We start from the raw sequence: 14,171 nt of genomic DNA on the forward strand, positions 1-14,171 counted from the left end.
CCTCTGAGAGAACTGCCTGACACACCGCTCTGGATAATAGTATGCGCAGAAGAAGGGGCCAAGTAGCCTGAACCGCTTGCCGTATGCATAAGTGTATCTAGGAGGTGATTCCTGACGATCAAAGTAGTCCCATACGACCTCTTCCTCCTGAAGATTATCGATCAAGAATCGGTATTGCGCAACTGGCAGAAGCTTTTTACCATTGTATCTGAAGGAACTGGCTCGAGCTGGCACATGCTGGAGGAACCAAGACTACAAGGCATAGGTGCATCCTTCGACTAGGATCGACTCTCCGAGTGTGAAATGAGTCAACCCTCGGTACAGGAAGGCGAGTGCGTTCATGGCTATCGAGAGGCGGCTGGTCTGTCGACTTCCCCACCTCCTTAAAAGCTGAACTATTCTGATATCCATATAATTCCGTCCATCGGGAAAGAAAGCTAATCCCACCGTGCACAGAACCATCGCATGCTGAATTCTTTCTCGAGTTGTTCTGGACAACGAGCTGACTTCTATGAATATCCCATACTGTCTGTAGATTTCGAGCAGGTCCACATATTCGTTTCCATCCTCCTCTATCAATGGCCAAGACTTGCATCCTGTCATGCGAGTTAAGGCATCCTTAGGGTCCAGACCCTTAACATTAATCAGAAATTGTTTCTCCAATGGATCTCCAGGCTGACCGGCTGGCTCGGGCAATCCCATAATCTCTGAAAATTCATCCATCAGCACCGTCATCTCGCCCCATGGGAACCAGAAGGTAGAAGTGCTCGGATTCCACCGCTCTGCTAGTGCATGGATCAAATTGCCTTTGACTGTCTGCTTTCCCACTGCGGACGCCAGTTCTAACCCACAATCGTCCAAGTGGTCCGGAAACATACGAGAGAAATTCTTGCACCATAAATAGTACCACCGGGGAAAGAAGGATCCGGTGCTTAGGACTCGATGCTCGGGAAGACTTTGTCGCACCTCGTAGGAGATGTGACCCTCAGGGAAGACTGAATCAAGCTGACTGGATGCCATCAGACTGGAAGACATAGAAAATTGGAATAAGACTTGGGAAAATATAGGAATTTTGAAAGAGAATTGCAGGCAGGATAAAATGAAGCAGAAAATTCGAGATCCAGAAGAAAGGAAAGATGGGAAATCACCTGGAGTTTTGAAGAAAATAGAGGAATTTCATGAAAATCGTCCAGGGTTTTAATATTTCATAAAATGGAGTATTTGAAAATCGTCCAGGGTTTAAAACATGAACAGTATATGGACATGGATTGGAAATCGTCCAGTATTTTAGAAAATATGGAAAATAAAAAAGAAATGACTTTAATACATTTAAACACATCCTACACAATCAAGTATGCACATACAACATTCCCTAAAAGCTGACTCTAGATGCACAAATTTTGAAATAGCTGTAGGACCTTAATCCTAACTCTAAGGTTCAGATCATCTATGTCTAATCCAGTTATGCCTATATACTCAAGCCAAGGCTCGATGTACGTGGCATAAAATCAAATTCTTCGGTTCTAGGTTCAAGTTTTCCAACATCCTTGAGCACCTGCCGATATACGTTGGACTATGGCCCTTGGTACGTGGCAGGGGGGTTTTCACCCAAATAAGTGGCCCAGTTGTGAGGCTCTGTCCCGAACTATGGTTATGGAAGAGAGCCTAGCAACGTGAAGACCGGGACAATATAGGTGGGGTGATTTTTGAAAAACATGAGCACATGGAATCAAACAGAAGGCTCTAAGTCCTAAAGAGATAGAATTTTGAAATATTTGAAGAAGCAAACATTGTTTTCATACAATTTCTAAATTGAGGAGTGTTGTATTAGACCTAAGTCTATGTGAGCATGAATAATTCTCCTCAATATGGTCCTACCAAACCATACCTAGTCTATATGCATTCCATGTCAGCTGGGTTCAAGTCTAGGCTCCTAGGTTCACATGATATCATAAAGCAAAGCTGACATTCCATGGAAATCGATTTTGACAACTTGAACTAAGTAGAGCATTAGATTGATCAGGCGAAGACAGGTCCCATCTCGGTCGCCAAACCTGTTATCATCGCAAAATTTTTACTTTTTGCGAGTCAAACTGACCTTTGAAAAAGTTTTTGAAAATAACTCGCCTCTGTTTTAAAATGCGGGATAATTTCGTAGAATGGGACTCGCCTGTCGGTACGATGTTCAACTGTTCCTGGCGCATTTACCAGGGGTAATTAAACCAAGGATCAATCTTATACTCTGCTCTATTCAATTTGTCTAAATCATATTCTAATTTCTAAATGCACAAAGAATCAGGCATGTGCTATGAATTTTCTGAAAATGCATATTTGAAAACATGATGTTTGCTTTAAATATTGAAAATAATTGGAAAATAAACTCTTTGAAAATCATGAATCAAGGTTTAGATACTGTATTTGAGAAAGTGAAAATCGATTTCTGAAGAATCTAGAGATTTTGTGAAAATGGATTTTGAGAAATGTGAAATAACTTTGAAAAACTCGATTTCTTTGAATTCAAACTTTGAAATTGAAAATATAACTTAGAAAAAATCGAATTTGGAACTTGGGAAATACTTGAAATATCATTGGCAAATCAATATTTTGAGAAAATCGATTTTTGAATAAGACTTAGAGGATTTTGAGAAAATCAACTTCTTTGAATTGAGATTTGAATTGGAATTGGCAAATGAATGAAATGAATGAATATGGATTTGAGGAATTGAGAAAATCTTTTTGTATTTTTGAGAAATGCAGTGCATTTTTGAAGTTATCCTAAGAGTGTAGGCCGAATGTGGCTAATGTGAAGATCATAAATCTGGGTATCATTCGTATTCTGACTATGGCCATAAATACGAATTCCACCAAGTTTATAAATTTCATAAAAGCTAGTGTATGTGCCATTCGTGTAGACCATAGTGAGTTTGAATATGCATGAATCATCATCCATCAAACATTAACATTATAAAAAAAAAGTAAACTATATGCAATGATGCCTAAGCTAAGCAGGAAATGTAAATTCTTATTCCAAAGTTTAATTTAGTTTACATCACTATTGAAAATTAAATACATGAAAAATAAAGTCTTCAATGTACCTGCAAAACTAGAAAACTTTGTTAGTGATAATATGTTGGCTTTTCTAGGTTTATCGAGTAATATCTAGAAATTACTGGATTTTTCTAGATATAAGCCTTTTTGCCATGATTCCCTTAAATCAAAATTATAAAAATATGAATTAAACTTAAATAAACATGAATATAAGATATGAAATTTAGAAATTGGGTTCAAAATGACAAAAATACCCGTAATAACAAGACTATGGCCTTGAAATTAGGGTTTTCAGAAAGATATTTGGTAAAATGCAAGTTTTGAAATTCAAATGAGAATAAATCAAACTAAATATGCTATGGCATGATTAAAAATATAAAAATTAGGGTTAGGGATTTCGAAATTTAGGTCAAATGACCAAATTGCCCCCGATAGCAAGACTATGGCCTTGAAATCAGGGTTTTCTGAAATAAATTTTGGTAAAAACTTAGGTTTTATGCACTAAATGAAATCAAATGAGCATCAAATTAAACCTAAAGCATCCTAATATGATTATGAATATGATTAAACCCTAAAAATATATACTTATACACGAAAATCCAAGAATATCACAAATTTTGTGATTTTTGCAGTGTTTTGGAATTCTTCGGGTGTCCTGTTTTATAATTCAAACCATTCAAACATCAAACGGATTATAAAAATCCTCAAAATTGGTACCTGCACTTATTATAACCCTAATAGTGGATTGGAATTATAAAAATAATTTTTTGTCAGTAATTTAATCTGAAAATTGCATTAAACCCTAAAAATATGCTATTTTTGACCAAGCTCACCAACCAGTTTCAGTCCAAGACCCGAACCAGGGGTCAAACCTCCATGGAAATCTATGAAATTTTACAAAGAACAAATAGACAGAAAAACAGAACTTTTCCTTTTTACAGATCTGAAAAAGCTTTTAAAACCAGGGAGATACCCATCCGACAATCCATACTTGAATATATTGATTTTAACTTTGGTCTTAACTGATACTTTCAATTGAAAATTCTGGGATAAATAGCAGTTCTCATTCAAAATATCTGAGATTTTAGCAGTGAACAGATGACATAAAAATAACAATACTAACTTTTTACAGATTATGAATCGGATCTGTAGTTTGGGATTTATAAACAACACAAGTCTGATTAGGGTTTTGGAAAACCCTAACGAGTTTTAAATTAAAAATCAGAGTCTCTGACAAAGGAAAAATACTAAACAGTAATACAAAATTATGAAACTTTCACAGTAGCTAGATCTAATCAATATGAATCCATGGCACTTTACAGATCTAAAATCGGATATAAGATGAGAAAAATATCATCACAGCAAGTTACCCTCTTGATTTTAACAACGATTTTAAAGTTTTAAAAACCTGATTTGATGTCTGATTTTTCTGACAGGGTTCCCGAAATCCAAAAACTCTGATTTTTTACAGTAGATCAATAACATATGCATGCATCACATATAAAAAAATCAGACATTAACAGCAAGTATTTCAATCCGAAATTGTATGATCTTGACTGTTCTAAACTAAAAACACCCAGAAATCTAATAAAATCTAATAAAACATGCATTAACTAATAAAAACAATAAAACAAACCATAAAACAGTAAATAAAAATTATTTCTATGCTAAAAAACGTAAAATAGACATGAATAAACAGAGAAATAAATAAAAAATTGGGAATCAATGGCTGGAATTTAATATTACCTTTAAAAGCATGGATTTAACCCATTAAAAGGCTAAATCACATGTTTTATTGGTTAATAATGCAAAAGATAATGCTAAAATCGATTCTAATGGATTAGAATCCCCGTAAACACCATGAAACATAGTTCGATCACTTTCTTGAACCTCTCTTGAGGTTCTTGGACTTGAATCCATGGTTTAATCCATGAAGGGGATGACACCAATGGCTAAAATTGATTTAAAACATGAAAAAGTATTGAATAAAACTAAAAAAAATATTACCTTGGTGCTTGCAGCTGCAATGGAGGAAGGTGGAGATGCTGCAGAGGAGAGAGAACCCACGAAAAATTGAGACAGAAAAGACCCTCTTTTGACCCCCTTTAGGTCCCCTATTTATAGTAAAGTTTTTAGGTTTTTAAAAATCACAATTTTAAAAATTTTGGACTCTCCCAAGGGGGCGATTTTTGTAGAGGATTACCTATATACCCCTAGCCTAAATTATCCTAAATAATGCCTAATTAACCCCTAGCTAATCCTAAAAAATCCACAAATGTGATGCCACTTGGCATTTTCCACATTTGAGTTTTAAAACACCTTTTAAAAACCTTTAAAAACACTAGTTTTAAAAACTAACTTTCAAAATGAGTTTTCAAAATAAATTTTAACTCTTCTAAACCCCTAACACTAATCAAGACACTGACTAACCCTAGTCTAGCCCTGACTTACTCGAATATGGCGCCACCCCGAGTGGGCCCTACTTGAGTTTTTCAAAAAAAACGATTTTAAAACCTGAAATTGAAGGAGTTTTCAAAAGGATTTTCAAAAGCAATCTTAAAATTAGAATTTTTGAAATAGCATAGGGTTCTAACCGAGTCAGAACTCTTCTGGATATGGTGCCAACTGAGTGGGCCCACATCGAGTTTTGGAAATTTTGAAATAAACACTGAAGACAGCTTTGAAAAGAGGTTAAAATCAATATTTGAAATTCAAGATTTTTGAAAATAGAGTCTCAGGCGAACTGGAACTCCGGGTTAGAGTCCTGAAATCTTAGGACTCTGAGATTTTGGGTTTTAAAAGCCAAATGAAAGGTTTTTGAAAGATTTTATCAGAAAATGGTGAAATGAGTTAAAAAAACGCAGTCAGGGTTAGACTCCTAACTCGATCAGAACTCTGAAATAGAGTCCTGAACTAACTGGACTCTGCAAAATGACCTAATTTTTGAAAACAAATGGAAATAAATGAAAATGGAATAAAAACAGACTCCTGACTGGACTAGGACTCCGGGACAGAGTCCTGATCGGATTAAAACTCTAGATTTTTTTGGTATTTTCTGAAAAACAAATAAAAGAACTTGTCAAAATAGTGAAAACATTAACGAATATTGGAATAAAACGGAGTTCTGATTCAACTGAGACTCTGAGGACAGAGTCCTGATTGAACTAGGACTCTCAGATTTTTGGATTTTCTGAGAAAGCAAATGAAAGAATTTTGGAAAACAGTTAAAAATGGGATGAAATTGAAGTTTTGGTTCAGAGTCCTGTTCTGATTAGGACTCTGAGAAAGAGTCCTGATTCGATCAGAACTCTAAAAAATTTTGGTTTTCTGATAAGTAAATGATGAAATTTAAGCAAAGCTTTTGAAAACCAGTGAAAATGAAGTGAGAAAATCAATTTTGGATAGAGTCCTACTTTGAGCAGAACTCTGAGATAAAATCTCAGAATTTTGAAATTTTTTGATAAAAGTGTAACAAATTTGATAAATGGAAAGATTTTTGAAAGATTTTCTCAAAATTGAAATCAGGATCAGAGTCCTGATCCAACTAGGACTCTCTGAACAGAGTCTTGTTTTGACTAAAACTCTGAGTTTCTGACTCTTTTTGAAAGATTTTGAAAGATTTGATTGAAATAGATAAAATAGCGGTAAAAGATTAGAGTCCCAATCCAATTGAAACTCTAAAGAAAAGTCCTGATCCGATTGGACTCTTGAAGAAGAGTCCTGATCCAACTAGGACTCTAACATTTTGGCCAAAATAGAAGATTTTAAAAGGTTTTCTCCGAAAATAGGTAAAAAGGTAGTGAAAAGTAGAGTTCTGATACGACTGGACTCTGGAAAAAGAGTCCTGATCCAACTAGGACTGTGGAATTTTTCGAGATTTTTGACAAGTAAAGGAATCCAGAAGCGACACCACCTAAATGGGTCTCATCTGAGAATTGAAATCAGTTGAAAATTGAGTTTAAAATGAATCCAGATTGTTTTCTAAGGAAGTATTTCAAAATATAAGGTCCTAGGGGTTAGAAAATGACAGAATGTTGAATAAAAACCCAGGTTTTAAAATTGTTTTTGAAAGAAAAGTTTTAAAAACTCAAATCTGGATTGAATGTTTTGAAAACAGGAATGTTGAATCTCGAAAATGAGATGGGATGACATGCAGTGCTATGCAATGCGATGAAATGGTATGCCGAATGCATGCAATGATATGCAATGACACATGAAATGGACAAACACTAGATGAGGGTGAAAATTTGGGGTGTTTACATCGTGCTGGTGCATTTTCGAAAACCCAGTGCTCGTGCTGGTATGCACTTTTCAAAACCCAGTGCTCGTACTGGTGTGTATTTTCGCAACCTAATGCTCGTACTGGTGTGCACTTCGAAAACACAATGCTCATACTGGTGTGCATTTTCGAAACCCAGCGCTCGTACTGGGGCATTTTCGAAATCCAGTGCTGGTGTGTTTTCCAAAACCCAGTGCTCGTGCTGGTACATCTTCAAATCCAGTGCTGGTACATCTAGCACTCGTGCTAGTGTTTGGCTGATTGATCAGTTAGCCCTCCCGTTTCAGTCTCTGTACCAACCAATCATCATCATTCAAGCTCTAAATTCTCAATTTCAACTCTCGGGTTTCCATTCTATAAAAAAAATCAATCATTTTTCCCTTGCAAAGGACCCTCTTCAGGGAGAGTTCGAAGGAACTCGTTCCTTTCGCATGCAATCATCTTTCGTTCGCAAGAACCCTCTTCCAGGGAGAGTTTGAAGGGACTCATTTTCTTCACGAACAGTTTGCAAAACAACAATCAACTTTACACAAAAGAACCCTTTTTCTAGGGAGAACTTTGACGAAAGTTCATTTTCTTTTTTGTGGCCCCTGTTTTCACATCTTTGGCCAACCCCTTCGCAGAGAACCCTCTTTTAGGGAGAGTGTGATGGACTCGTTTCTCTGTGATACTTTATCAACTTTGTTTTTTGGCCGCCTTTCCATAAGAGAAGCCTAGAGATAGGGAGTTTTGACGAAAACTTAATTTCTCTTCGAAAGTTCTGTTTTACAAACACCTCCTCTTTGAGGAAGAGAGGAGTATTTCCAACTTCCCATTCAGGTAAGGGCTAAGCCTGAGTCTCTCTTTTTGGGGAAAAAGAGAGGAGAATTTTGTCATGGACATGTCAATCCGATATCAAGTAATCTCTTTCATTAAGGATTTCAAGAATCTTTTGCCAATTTGCTATCAGAAGTCATTGTTGATCTTAAAATTTTCATCACATAAAGAATTTCCTCAGACTACCTTTAGTATTATTTCCAAACGAGCAAGACTTTTGTGAAATAAGAACTGAATTCAAGTTTTTTCTGTTGGTCAACCAAGAGGATGACGAAAAATCTTCAATATGAACCGACAAAAGAAAAATTCAATGATGTTGAAAAGCCATGAGCAAATTGATATTGATTATAGCTATGGCACATTCTTAAAGATCATTCTTTTGGCAGTAAGACAGTGGAAATATCCTGAGCAGTAAGAAAAGGACCTACCCAATCCATATCTCCTCAGCCATTTGAGCTGCAATCATATATCTACAAAAGGGATCTCTTAATTGTCGTCAAGATGAAGACGAATTATGCGAGCTAGACCCTCGGGGCCAAAGAAGATTTGGATCATCTTCGAGATGAAGGAGTTTGTGAAGGATCCTTCCAGGGTACGTTTTGAGCACCGTCAAGATGAAGGCAACTGCAATGAACCTCCCGACAAACCCTAAAAGATATTTGATTTCCGCTATCATCTAGAGATTTTGACCAATGAACCTATATCATCAGCCTAATTCCTGAGAAAGAAAAAGAAGGATCGGAGCATCTCCAAGATGAAGGAGTTTGTGACGTACCCTTCCCTGAAAAAGAGAGAAAAGCCAGGACATCTCCAAAATGAAGGATGATGTAAAAGCCCAAGAAAGTCCATGACTCAAAAGAGTGCACAAGATCATCATGGGAAATGCCCGGGATATGAAACTGCCAGGAACCATCTTTATCTATGTGAATTTTTTTTATCAATATCTTCTCACTCAAACACTTTTATGAAGCTAAGAATGTTTCCTCTCTTGTCGTATCAAGGAAATTGATATCTTCCTTAAAGAAGCTCAACAATAACAAAATTGAGTTTGATTCTTGATTCTACAGAGTTAGCCCCATCGGAGTTAATACTCTAGGTAGAAAGAAGTGATATTTTCATACACAATTCAATCATTTTAGATCAACTACAATTTTGATATCTTATTGGCGATATTTTCTCGTTATCCCAAAAATGAAGTGTAAACTGGATGTTTGTTTTGACGTATCCTGACGTCATCCCTCCTTAGGACTGAAAAGTCCTTTCCTTTCGTCTGATCTGAGCGCTCTTAGATTTACACGCTTCCCTATGTTCTCCACTGTCCCGCCATGGACAGTTCTCGCTCAGGATAAGGGTTAAACCTGAACTTTCTGCAAAAGGTCTGTTATTGTCAAAAGCTATTTTCAGTCTCAGTAATGAGGCGTCCAAGAACAACCCATTTTCAAGCTTTAGGGACCCCCATTTTCATCTTTTTGCAAACCCCTCTCGGACTTGTTGTGCGAAGTCTAGAGGTCCCATCGCAGTTACCTCGCTCCTCGAGGTATCACCCAAACCTTCTGTGAGAGGTCGTCTGTTTTTAGAAAGCTGATTTAGTCTCAGCAATGAGACGCCCCAGATCATCCCCTTTCCAAGCTTTAGGGAATCCTTTGTTTTTCTCTTTTCGCAAACCCCATTCGGATTTGTTCGTCCAAATTCCGAAGGTCCCCTCATGGACTTGTCATCTGAGGATTCCATATGGTCGCCCCTTTCAGGTTAAGGGTTAAGCCTGAACCTCGCCTCGCGAGGTATCCTTCCATTCAGGTTAGGGTTAAACCTGAGTCTCATTTCGACTATATGTCCTTTCTAGTCCCATCACGGTTTCCTTTGCTCGAGGATTCCATTTGGTCGTCCCCTTCAGGTTAAGGGTTAAGCCTGAATCTCGTTCCACAAGATATCTTTCTTTTTCAGGTTTGGGTTAAACCTAAACCTCGTTTCGACGAGGCAATCCTCCCATCCCATCATGGTTTCTCCCACCAAAGGAATCCATGCTCTGTACATCCATCCAGGAAAGGATCATGCTTTAATTTCATCTCACAAGGTATTTCTCTCAAAATTCCCCATCGAGGTCCGCTTATATTCCTTTCCCCATCCAAATTATCCTGATTTATCTTCATCCCATCCAGGTTAAGGGCTAAACTTGAGTCATTTCAAAGGTTGATCTTGTCTCACCCATGAGACTTGATCAAAATTCTTATCTTTTATCATTCTGGGACTTTCATCCAAAGTTCCATCACGATTTCCTCATTTCTATCATTCAGTCATATCGTTGTCGAGGGTTTCGTCCCCCCAGAACCATTCAGGACAAGGTTTTAAGCCTGAAAAGCCATGTTTTCAAAATAAATTCTTCCACACCCAGCTCAGGTCTGCTGACTGGGGCATTTTTCAAAATTTGGAGTGTTTCTTTGCCACTAAGCTCGGCTTTCAACCGGCTTAGTAGCAAAGAGGGGCATCTGTGAACACCCCAAAATTTTCAAAATGTTGGGAATATTTCCTTTTTTGCCCCTGACCCCATTTTCTGAGTAATTGAGTCGCTTTTAAATCTAAATTCCATTTTTATTCCTCAAGTTTAAATGAAATTAAATTCATTTTATACATCTGTCTAAATTTCAGATCCGAATCCAGACAAAAGATCAAAATCTGAGTTTTGTTGTCCAATTTTTAAATCAAATTCTCAAAATCACCAAAATAACCTTTTTAAGGCTCAGACAGTTCGTCCGGTATCCATTTAGATCCATCATGTTATATTCCTCGATTCGAGGTTTAAAACTCGAATATTTTCTCAAAACTTGGGACCAAACCCATTTTTGAAGAAATCAAACCCAAATTTTCAGAAAAACACTCTTTTATAAATATTTCTAAAAAAAATTATAAATTGGTTTTAAATCCCTTGTTTTCTTAGTTTCATTTCAAAAATTGGAAAATACAAAGAAAAAGAAAAGAAAATATATATATATATATCTAACAAAATTCGTTTTTTGAAAAACCTCTTTCTAAAAAGTACCCCTTTTTCTAAAAACCCCTTTTGAAAATCACTTTTTAAACCATTTTTTTAGAAAAACCTTTGAAAAGAGTCGCCATTTCGAAAATTCTCTAAAAATGGGGTCACGCCCTTTGGTAAAAAGCTTTTCAGCGAGATTTCTTTTAGGGTTTTTCAGAAACTCTCTCATTCTCCCTTCGCGAAGCACCCTCTTCCTCTCCGCCGAATCCTATGGAAGCCCCTCCATGTGCAATCCACCTCCTCACCCTTCATCGCCTACCCTCCCCCTCCTTCGTCCATCTCTAACGACCCCCCCCCATTCTCGAGCTTTCCAACCTCTCTTTAAAAAGAGACCCCCCAAACCCCTGGAGGGATCGATTCTTTTCTCCGGTATCCTTTATTCATCAATCAACAATATCCATCACCATCGACATTCATTTATCAATCAACGGAGGCTCCTACGCTCTTCTCCTTTTCCTGATCAAGCACTTGGTAATAATTCCTACTCTTTCTCTATTTTCTTTTCTCATTTGCTTTTGATTTTCTATTTTGTGTCCTCATCGACACATTATTGGGTATGCTGGGTTGATCATAACAATATCAGCTTCTCTCTTATGCAATAGTGATGGGAATCCTCGGATTCCAGTACTCTCATTCCTTCTTTACATTATTTTTTTTCTTTTTTCTTTTTCCTTGTTCCCTCTTTTCATTTCCTCTTCCTGCCCTCGAATCTTCCCTGATCGAGTAAAGGAAATGCAGCTTCCTGGGACGACTGCGGTAAGTATATCTTTATCTCAGTGTCTTTCCTTGTTTCATCTTGAATTTTTTTCGTTTTTGCCCCATTCATGCACCTTCAATGATGTTGGGTTGCCAACGACTGTCTCAATTCATCACTGTGCAATAACGATAGAATGACCTCCTTTTGATTTACTTAGTTTTTTTTGTTTTCTTTCATTCATCGTGTTATTTACATTACCTTCTGACCCAGCGTCGAGTTTATTTTGATTTCATTTGGTTGTTTATATAAGAATTCTGGTCCCTCATGATAAGTTGGCCTACACTTCCATCTTCATTTTTTTTAGAAAAACCTTATATATCGAATGTTCCATTTCTTTTTGATGCGTGGTTTTTCATCTTTGCTATGCCTCTGTCTTAAAATGTCATTTGACATTTGTTTCCCTTCCTGCAATTTTCTGGATGGTTTTGTTTTTGTGCCTATGTTCTCTGGTTTTTGTGAATCCCTGCATGACTAATCTGCTGTTTGTAATATTACGATCATTTTTTTTTCATTCCCTTTTAATGTCATAGAATATTTTAGGTAATAAATCCTTTTCATAGAGTTTATAGGCATTTCATCCAGTTCTGTATTGCATCTGCATAAGATTTAATCCAGTACCCAGATCGTCTCCTTAGTTCAAAATTCCTGTTCTACCGAATCTGTTCGCCTCCCAATTATAACCTATCGTAGGAGGCCTTTATCCTTATTGCATGGCAAGGGATGAACACTCCTCAGGGCGATTTCGGTTTCAATCCACTTCCCTTGTTCATGGTTATAAGCCTTGAGGACTTTCCATTCCCATAGTTAAGAAATGCCCAGTTGCAGAGAAGTGGACCATGTTACTCAATTATCTCAGGGTGGAAAACGCCGGGTTCAATGGTTATGGGATCATGGTGACCGCATCAAAGGTGATATGTGTTCCAAGCAACCAAATTCGATAATAGAAAGAAAGGATAACTAGATATGGAGTGTATACCATATCTCAAAACGATTGATTATGGTTGGTTATTAAATTGTTCAAAGCAGGTGAACACATCAGCAATTGCTTTGTTTGAAGCCATCTCCCTTGGGTGACCTCTGCAAATTTGGGACCACTATGCCGCATGAGGGAGTTTTGATTTGAATGGAGTTTCTTTTTTTTTTAGAATCAGACTCATATTATTTCCATAGGTTGATTTCTCCAGATGAAGTCTTCCTTTTGATGCTTCATTGTATTATAATTTGGCCCTAATATCTGTGCCTACTTCACGCGTTCTGTGAAAATTTATCATTATTGCATTGTTCTGGCTGCACCTTCGAGGATTTGGGACCCTACTTCAAAACCTAACCCTCATCGTTTTGCTTTTGGATATCTCAGTTGGTTAATCGACCTACTGAACACTATCAGCACACACATGGCTTCCATCCTCACCTGCAACATTACAGCAATTAACAATATTTCCATCACCTACACTATGTCATAAAAGCCATAGTAAACTCATTTATACAACATATCTATTTCAAATCCATGGAGATATTGTGCAGGAAAATTTCATTATGTTATCAATCTGACTGAACTCTTTTGCAGGGGCCAAATTCCAAGCCAGGTTGCAGTAATCAGGTACGAGCCATTCTCTCATCTCATCCACTGACTGAAATTCTCATATGTATTATGTGACGTTTTTCTCTGCATATCAGGCTGATTTCTAGTATATATGACTGGCGCCTTTACATATTAGCTGGTATGAAGGTTAATGTTATCTATCCCCTACAAATGGTGCTATCTAATTTTAGCACCTGTGTCATTAAGGTCACCAGAGCATTTTGCATTCACATCCCTGCAATTCAAAAGGTGTCATTCATGTTCATACTGTAGCACCTAAGTGATGATTATTCATTTATTACCCAACATCGGTATTTACTTACCTGTTCTTGTTTTAGAGAGGCAGCCTTTTAGTATATGTATATAACATATGTCTACTGCACTCATGCTGTTAGTACCTCTGATTTCTGCCTACCAGTTATGATTGCCCTACCAATGATAAACAGTGGGATCTCCTTCAATACCTAGGCAACTTAGGACAGAATCCTGCCCTGACTGGTGTAGGATATTTGGAAAAGAGGAATTTCTGCGATATGGACAAGACAGTGAGGATAAATTGCTAAAAAAGGTGATGTTCGCATAATGAGAAAGCCTGTATCTTAGTCTAAATAAACTGATAGTTAATCAGTTCATAGAGAGTACAACAGGATTGAGA

Source organism: Nuphar pumila, chromosome 6 (assembly GCF_984573655.1).
Source record: "Nuphar pumila chromosome 6, dmNupPumi1.hap1.1, whole genome shotgun sequence".
Lineage (NCBI taxonomy): Eukaryota > Viridiplantae > Streptophyta > Magnoliopsida > Nymphaeales > Nymphaeaceae > Nuphar > Nuphar pumila.